Source organism: Brassica napus, chromosome C9, assembly GCF_020379485.1.
Source record: "Brassica napus cultivar Da-Ae chromosome C9, Da-Ae, whole genome shotgun sequence".
Taxonomy (NCBI): domain Eukaryota; kingdom Viridiplantae; phylum Streptophyta; class Magnoliopsida; order Brassicales; family Brassicaceae; genus Brassica; species Brassica napus.
In genome coordinates, this window is record NC_063452.1 from 30,077,098 (window position 1) to 30,086,241 (window position 9,144).

Consider the following 9,144-nt stretch of genomic DNA (forward strand, 5'->3'; position numbering starts at 1 on the left):
CATTTTTATTTGTATGTGAATTTTTGTATATTAAATTATATATAACTAATTTCTAAATTTGATTTTTTTTATATATTTTTAGTTTGAAGTAAGTATTTCTATTATATGTAACATAATTAACTAATAAAATATGAAGAATCAAGTCCGAGATTTTAGAGTTATGTAAAAAAAATATAATTATGTATAGAACATAAATTATCTTAGTTTAAAAGATCGGAATCTCATCTCGAATAAATTCACGAAAAGAAAAAGTACTTCAATAACCTACTTAAAATATAAAACCCCATTTTCAAAAAAAAAAACGTACTTAATAAAAAACTTTACGTGTAATAGTTGAAAACTGACAATTGAATATCTATTTAGAATATTATTTTAATATATCCAATGGTAAAATATTAATTGTAATAAACAAATTTTGAATTTTGTAATATTACATGAATTAGATGTCTTTAAAATCTAAAATCTATTTTATTAACATAATATATTTTTTATTCATTTATTATTTTGACGTTACAAAATATCGCTTTAGTTTTATTTGTATATTAATTTTTTTAATAATTTAGTTTCTTTTTAAGTAATTTTAAAATTATCAAGAATATAATATATTTAAAATTATTTATTTAAATATATCCAAATATGATGTCTCATTTTTACGTGTGTTTGCGTTGAGCATATTTAATTTTTAGTTTGTATATAACCCACACTATACAAACAAAAGCACAAAATAAATTTCATACACGTTGTTGTTGCTTTACCTCTATGTGTAGATGTGATGCCGTATTTGTGTAGTTAGCGTTTTGCCGTGGTTACTAATTTTCTAAGATTTGTATTGTAATATGGTTGAGATGTAGTGATGAACTGTTCTAATTTTTAGCGGTTGGTGTTATGTGTATGTTGTGTGTTTAGAGTGTATTTAACATTGTTGGAGGTTTTTCTAAAAGAAAAATAATGATTATATTCCTAACTTAAGATTTTTTTTTGTTTTTTGTTGTAATTTTTAATTGGTGATAACATATTTATAAAGTGCATAGCGTTTGTTGAAGTTTAACTGGCTAAAAATGCAGCGAAAAAGGTATTTTTGTGTAAAACAAAATTGTACTGGATGGATCATAGTTAGACATAATGACTGTAACTCAACATCAACAATTTTACTTTATTATTAAATTATATAATCTTCTATGTCGGACACATGATATATCAAAGCGTTCATAAATTAGAAAACACGTCTAATTTTGTAATTAGATAAGTTTTTAATTTTAAAGAAAGAAACTTGGAGAATGTTTCAAATAATATAGCTTTGTAAATTCTCTGTAGATAATCAAAAACATTTCTCAAGATTCTTTATCGATTTCCCGTTTATAACAGCCATTGTTACCAGAGGATCTTATTTGAGATAACACACTCAGGCTCTTGGGCTTATGGAGGACAATGTGATGTCCTGAAAAACCTTGAGCCTCTTCTTGTCCAACACTTTCGTCTCTATCCCCAAAACAGCCATGATCACCGCTTCTTCGAACTCCTTGCTGTCTAGTAATCCATAGTCTATCGCTTTCTTCTCTTTTGTGTTTCTCTCTCCCTCATCACCACCACCAAAACTCAACATTCCCATGGTTTGACTCGACGATCTTGTCCTCTTCAGCTTCTCTTTATTGTTGATCAACTTCGAAGAGAAGAACGGTTTTGCATCAACCCTTAATGGGTTGTTTAGTACTACATTCGCATTCACATTGGTTTTCACGTTCTCGTCACCATACCCACCATTGCTCAAATCCGGCTTTGCTTTAGGCTTCACGCTCTGTTCTCTACAAGGCTGAGGCAGCCATATAGAGGAAGAACCAAACATGGTGTCGAAAAGCCTTCTCTGCTCAACCCTATCATCCCCTCCTCTTCTCATCATCTCGGAGACAAGATCGTTATAAGCATCTGCTGCGCTCTCTCGCAAGCTTTTAAATGTGAATCCACTCCTCTAGGACCATCCACGACTGCTGGCTTCACAAGCTGTAACGTCTCTTTGGTTTCATTGATCATGCCTTGCTTCATAAGACAGATTCCGAGGTTACACATCTTGTTGCTGTCAGGTGCGATAGATAGAGCTCTCCTGTAGGCGTCTTCAGCTTCCACGAAGTTGTCTCTTTGCATCAAAGCCCATCCTAAGTTCCCAAGTAGCCGAGTTGCTTCTTGCTCAAAAGAGACTTGAAACTTCTTCCCCTGAGATCCAGCGGTTTTGGTTCGTTTGCCTGTTAAAGGCGAGTCCTTTATGTATCAAGAAGAGTTTGTGTTTCAACAGTGCAATCTCGTCATCTTTCTCCCACATCTCTGTAAACAAAAATAACACACAACGGTTCAGTAAAAACTCAAGAATTGCATAACGAAACAAAGGAAAAATAGAAGATGTTCTGCTTTTTTTTGTAAAGTGAGTACCTTGTAGAGATCTAAGAGGATGTTGTCAAGCGATTCATGTGCTTGATCTGAACACCAGACTCTAAGAGACTTAATAGCTTCGATAGCTTCTTCTGCCCGATCTTGTTGCTTCATCACCATAGCCATATCTTTCAGAGCACTGTCAACTCTGTCTCCGGCGTTAATGGCGGACCAGAACAGCGGAATTGCTCTCTCGGGATCCTTCTCTACCAACTGAATCCAATAATCAATAGTAAAAACAACCAAATCAGATGAGAAGTTATGATTCCAAGATATGAAAGAAAGGATGAGACTTTTAATCACCTGAACGTTTTTGGCTCTGATGTAAGGACTGTCTCCGATGGGAACCTTGTGGATGACATGGAATTATTCAGATCGTGTGCGGGAGAGAGCTAGTGGCTTTGGGGGAGAACATGGAGCGGATTTGGCAGGTCTAAATACATATTTCGTCATCTTTGCAGTGAATGGGGAGACGAAGAAGAAGACGACAAATGAATCTCTGCATCAGATTTTATAAGAATAATCAGAATAGGATGAAAGCAAAACCTGGAAACGAATCGTTGATTGGATGAAAGCAAATCCCTTTGGATCCAAAGGTATTTCCACACCAGTATTGAATATGATCATTGATTGAGAAGAAGGTAACACAAAAAACAAAAGACCGAGATCGGAGAAGATGAAGTGGAAGAGTCGGGAGAGGCTCGTCAAGCTTGAAGACGAAGAAGCAGGTTTGTCTAGATGGGCTAGGTGGGCCAATAAAAATTTTAACAGATCCAATAAGAAAGTCCTCTCTATTTCAGCCATGGTGACGTGGCAAAAAAACAGCTTCCCATTGGACAATTTTTTATACTGACGTGAACATTCTATCTGAGGCTCTTATTCCCATTTTATTACTTGTTTGATATTTCTGATTTATTGTTCAGATTATTCAATTCCAGTAGTTGTTTGAATGTATTTGCACTTTGTAAAAGTTTGAAATATAAATTATTTACATGTTTATACAAATATGATTGTATTTGTACGTTTTAAAAAAATTGAAATATAAGTTATTTACTATTTTATACAAACATATATCTATATTAGTGCAGCAACTTAATTACAATCATACCAAAATTAATTACAATCATACAAAAACATTTATTACATGGTAAATGTAATTTGGGCCATAGTAATTGATGAAAAAGAAAATTGTAATATGGGCCATATTAATCCATTATTTAAAAGAAATCAGCCCATTAGAACACTGTTTGTTTTTTATACGGGAAACCAACAAACGTTTCTTGTTCACAAAAAGGATTTTTTTTTGTTTCATTATAAACAGAGCTCATCTCTGTCGTCGACCTCCTCCTATCTATTCCTCACCGAAAATCCAGACATAGAGACCGAACACTTATGTATCGAAATCTAAACCGAAGCAATTTTTAAAGATCGGCAGTGAGTAACATTGATAACAAAGGTTAGGAGTTTGATTCGTATTTATATTATAATCGATTTCTATTAATAGATTAGGGTTTTGTTTTGTTACTGAGATATTGACAGATTTGATCAAAATTGTGTAAAGCAACGCTAGTTTGGAGGATATATACTTGAATGGGAGAAGATAAAAGTAATCTCTATATTTGGGTGATTAGACATGATTCACCATCAATGGTTGAAAAAGCTTCCGGAGCTTCTATCGTGAACATCTGTTCTATAAAGCCTAACCTCCTAACAGAAGTTGAAGGGAGAAGACGAACAGAGAACAGACATATATGATTTGATATATTCATATTCAGAATCGACATACAGAGGTACTTTTATTTAACGATCTTCTTTTATGTAGCTATTACTCTAAATTAACTTATAACTAACGATTGTTAGATTGAACGTCCAATTATAGGAGCTCCGGCGAAGATCATAAATGATTTTTAATTAGAGAAGTCAGGTTGACTTAATTGTAAAAGCTCTGTTTAATGATAGAACCATCTAGTAGACTGTTTAGAAGTCACGGAATCAACATTGGACTTGTAAGTTCATCATGTTTAATATATTAGATGAATAATATTAGAAACAGTTAGAGTCAACTTTGTTATATCTTTTCTTTCAGGCTTGAAGTATTAGTAGTACCGACCAACTACTCTTTCTAGAGAAACCGAGGGAAGGGAGATGGACACAAAGATAAGAATAAGTTGTCGAAAAATAATAGTGAACTTACAACGACATGGTAAGAGATTGTTAAACCTTTTTGCCTTTTTAAAATCTTCTATAACATAGAATCTGTCAATCGTTTGATAGGTAATATTATGTCTTTTTAAAGATGACCAATGGTTTGAGTTGGACGTTCTGATGCAAAGGAAGACAACAACCTTGATGAATAACAGACTTAAGGTTAGTAATTACTTATCTATCATAAGTAAACCATAAAATGAATGCAATGTTGGACCATTTAGAATAGGTTGCGAGTATGAAAGAACCCTGGCTTAAGTATATATGTTTGGTTTTTACTTATCTGAGTGATGCATGCCGTGCTGGTTTATGTTAATGATACTCTTGTATAAAACCAAAATTTAAAACAAAAAGTTTCAAATTACCAAAGAAAATTACTTTATTTGTTCAAAACTCAAGAATAAGAAAATTATTTAAATAAATGTGTGATTAAAGAAATTGAAAGCAAATGTTGTTTGTTTGCATAAATTAAAACAATTTTTCTGAACCAGCAAGCATTTTTCCACTCGAGAAGAACATGTGGCCGACTCAAACCTGGAAAGAGCAAAAGTGGACATTCATTTCAATTCATTGTCTTCATTGTACATAGAATAAAACACGCATACAATTATTTTTTTTAATAAGAACACATCTAAATATAAAACGCGAGTAAACATTTAAGATTAAAATGACATACCTTATGACTCCAACAGTTCAAGGTTGTCAAAAACTTCTTTAAAAACAACTCTCATAGTTTTTTTCCTGAGGTTTGCAACATGTGTTTAGAAAGGTAAGTTACCCATTGGTCTGCTAAAACCATCTCGAAGCTGTCTCCTCCAAAAGATGTGTCTTGCTTCAACTAATGTAAGCTTTTAACTTGAACACGCCAATTGGATTTATAAGGTCTGAGTTTTGAGAGCGGAGTAGACATTCTTAGGTTGTTTTGCGTAATGTGATATGGTTTTCAAGTTTTGGAGATGAGATATATATAGTTGGCAAATCGAAAGGATATACACATAAAAGATTTGGTTGGTTATGATTTTGAGGCATTGAAAAACGAATATACGATTTTGATTTATTTAAATTATAATAATAGCCGGAATATTTTTTTAAAAAAAATTAGGCATACGTGATTAGCAAGATTTGAATATAAGATGGATATTGTGTTAATTGATTGATATCATTGCTTCGAAATAGGAATTTGTTTTGGAATGTAATTCCGTTTAGGAAATAAAAATAAATGTTCTGTTTTGATTATGTGCAGCGTAAAATCTACTAATACTAACTTTCAAAAATCTAAGGATATCAACTAAGCCGAACACACCATGATACCAAACCGAGAAACCCAAAATATGTTACTTAATATTGATCATAATATATATTTTGATACAAACCATGATACCAAACCGAGAAACAAATAGATAGATGAAAACAATTTTAAGATGCGAAAATATAATTTGATGATTTCATGCTTTCTTAATCTTGATATTTAATGGATTAGGATTATGTGGTTAAGTATATAATTTTGTATCTATCAAATACATTGATTTTGGTTTTGCAGACCAACATTAACCGAGGAATATTTCGTATGGAAACATATCAGGGGATCAAAATGTTATACTTACTGAGGTACTTTTACTATCTTAGGTTTCATTGGTTTTGTTTCGAGTTATATAAAGTGGTCAATTTTTATTAATTAGATGGTCTGGCGTAGTATTGTATAGTGAATTTATGAGATAGCGAAGTTGTTGGTTAGCAAATATATAAAACGACAGTGTTTTGTTTTGGTCAATGGCATAAGATTGTAATTTTTTAGGAAAACTCAGGGTTAATATTATTTGTACTCATGTTTTAATAGTTTTAACTAGATTTTTGACCCGCGCGGGATTACTTGTTTTTAAAAATCTGATTTAAATAATATGTTGTTATATTACAAATAATTTCTTGGACAATCAGCAGATTTGTTACTGAATCGCCAAAGTCTCAGAAGGTTTGTGTTTGATGTCTCTAAGATTTCTTCAGTTTTCTTTTCGGTTGTGTACATTTGTTTGATTGTCATAGATGAAGACCTAACTAAATCGGTTTGGTTGGAATAGTGGTGATGTATGAAATGATAGATATTGTTGTATTTATATAGGTGTAGATTAGCCAACTTTTTATTCTAAATGGACAATATATTATAGGAATAAAATCGTTTAGTTTAGGAAGTTCCTATATTTTTGGTGCTATTAAATCTTTTGAAATTACCAAGAAGTTGAAACTAACAATTGATATGAATATGTCGATAGAAATCATAACTATATATGGATTTAAGTTACAATAAAATAGGAATAGTAATATTTAGTTGAAATATTTTTAAATTAAATAGTTTTAAATCGTGTAGATAGTACATATAGAGCTGCCCAAGTTATAAGAGATAACATATTTATTACTGATTCATATAAGATTGTTTAATTGATATTTAAAAATGAAAAATAGATATTTAGGAATATTTTTTGTTTAATTTAAGAAAATACTATATTATTGATCTAATAAAATCTTTTAAATATGATTATATCTGTATGATTGGTATAAAATGGACAATATATTTTTAGAAATATATTCTTGTAGTTTAGGAGTTTCCTTCTATTATTGGTGCTATCAGATCTTTTAAAAATGTCAAGATAAGGATACTAATAGTTGATCTCAACCTGTTGTTTAGAATACGTGGATTTAGGAAAATTATAATAAATTTATAATTTAAAAATGATCTCATAATTTATCAATAAAAACATGGTTGATGGTCTCATAATGATCTCTTAATTCATTGGTCGTCATCTCTCTATTGAAGAAAAAGGAATCAAGACCGGCGTTGTATGGCATTATGTTTGATATCTATCACTTTTATCGTCTATTTGATACCATCTCCTTCCGTTATGTTCCTCGTTTACAAAACACTGAGGCCGACAATGTGACAAAGTCGGCTCTCTTATATGCTGATGTACCTCCTATGGATTGAAAGACCTATTTAGTTTAGAGTAATTGCACTCTACACATAAGAAAAACCATGTAATTGGCGATATGCACATTTGGTGTTTACTTAGGAATCATCGACAATTACATGGACCATTATACCCCTATTATTTTCTACATGCATTTTGTTTTCGTGATGCCCACAACTTTTAGTAGATCATATATCTGATAAACCAAATATACACGAAATCTATTCATGTCAAACAACTTGAAATATTCTAATGTTTTTGAAAAGTTTCCCCTTATTGTAAAAATCTAGACACCCAAAAGCACATCTTCTTCTATTTATATTCAACTGTTCTGTATTCAAGAAAAAAAATCAACTGTTCTTCTCTTGTTTGATACATATCCGAAGAATATCTCTTGCAAGGTACCATCTATGCTATCTTTAAAGTAAATTGAATATTTTCAATCAAACTGTTTGTAATATTTTCGAGTTTTCAGGCGCAAGTTATTTCCATAATTTCGGCTGGTGTTGAACAAAATAATGTCAACCTGGAACTTGGCTGGTCCGACGACGAAGAAGATGTTCAAGTTGAAAATCTTGTCAAGTGTATCGAAGAAGTTTTCTCTTTTTCTAATTCCCATTTCACAGGCGGAGCCACCAAAGCTGATGTTATCCAGATGCGTGATGAAGCCAAAAAGGAAAACAAAACTTGTAAAACCGCAAGAGCCAACCCAAAACAACATGTGTCCCATGCAATCGACGCAGACAATAATATCTCTAAACTATGCTAAAGATTTGTGAAGTAGTTCTAACTTTGAAAATGTCTTTGTCAAAACTTTACAGAACCTGTAACAAAAATGGAAAATCAAACTAACAAGACAGCTTAACTCGGCTAAAATATGAATTATACGGTCAACAAATATATATGTCAACGAAAATGAATTATGAAATCGTTCCCACTTGTAATCATTATCAGACAATGCTAAAATCTCGTACTATCATGCTAACGTTTCTAACGACACAGTTAACCTTCCCATTATCAGGTTTTAGACATCAACGAAAAGCTAAAACAACCTATAACTGCGTAAAGATATTTACGCGACCAAAGACAGTCGCAAACAAAAGGATTATGAAACCAGGCTAACTTGGATTTTTTACCAGACAATGCAAATAGTTCAAGTAGCGAAGCTAAAAACATTAATCTTGTTCTTAAAATTCATCTTAGCCGGTTAGAATACAGAAATGCACAGTAAAACAAACTAGAAACTTCTGATTTATCCGACCAACCAAAAACAAGGCCTACAAAACGAAATATGAAATCAATCTTACTGGAAATTAGTAACAGACAATGCTAGTGATTCATGTTGACAAGCTAACATTATAAATATTTTTGTTAAAAATTCTTCATAGCCGGATAGAAAACAGAGAAGAAAACCAAAAACAACTTTAAAAATGCTAAAATCCGATTTAGCCGACCAACACAACGACAATACAACAAAATACTACTTAATGAGACCCCTACAACACACTTAAGCTAATACGCCCATCCCAATCTAACTTCAATATTCAACACCCACCTT

General features: G+C 31.9%; 1 long non-coding RNA gene and 1 pseudogene across 5 annotated transcripts; one reads left to right on the forward strand and one right to left on the reverse strand.

Moving 5' to 3' along the window:
* Positions 1-635: 635 nt before the first annotated feature.
* Positions 636-3,520, reverse strand: LOC106378022 (annotated as a pseudogene).
* Positions 3,521-3,701: 181 nt separating this feature from the next.
* LOC106451819 lies at positions 3,702-8,462 on the forward strand. 5 transcript variants are annotated; one of them, XR_001289672.3, is made up of 7 exons: positions 3,702-3,877; positions 3,961-4,211; positions 4,301-4,427; positions 4,508-4,624; positions 4,696-4,788; positions 6,167-7,987; positions 8,062-8,462. It is a non-coding gene; the product is annotated as an uncharacterized LOC106451819 (long non-coding RNA). The 5 variants fall into 5 exon arrangements; XR_002658720.2 differs by having other exon boundaries at positions 3,705-3,877; positions 6,167-8,462; XR_001289673.3 differs by having other exon boundaries at positions 3,708-3,877; positions 3,983-4,211; positions 6,167-8,462.
* The last annotated feature ends 682 nt before the right edge of the window (positions 8,463-9,144 follow it).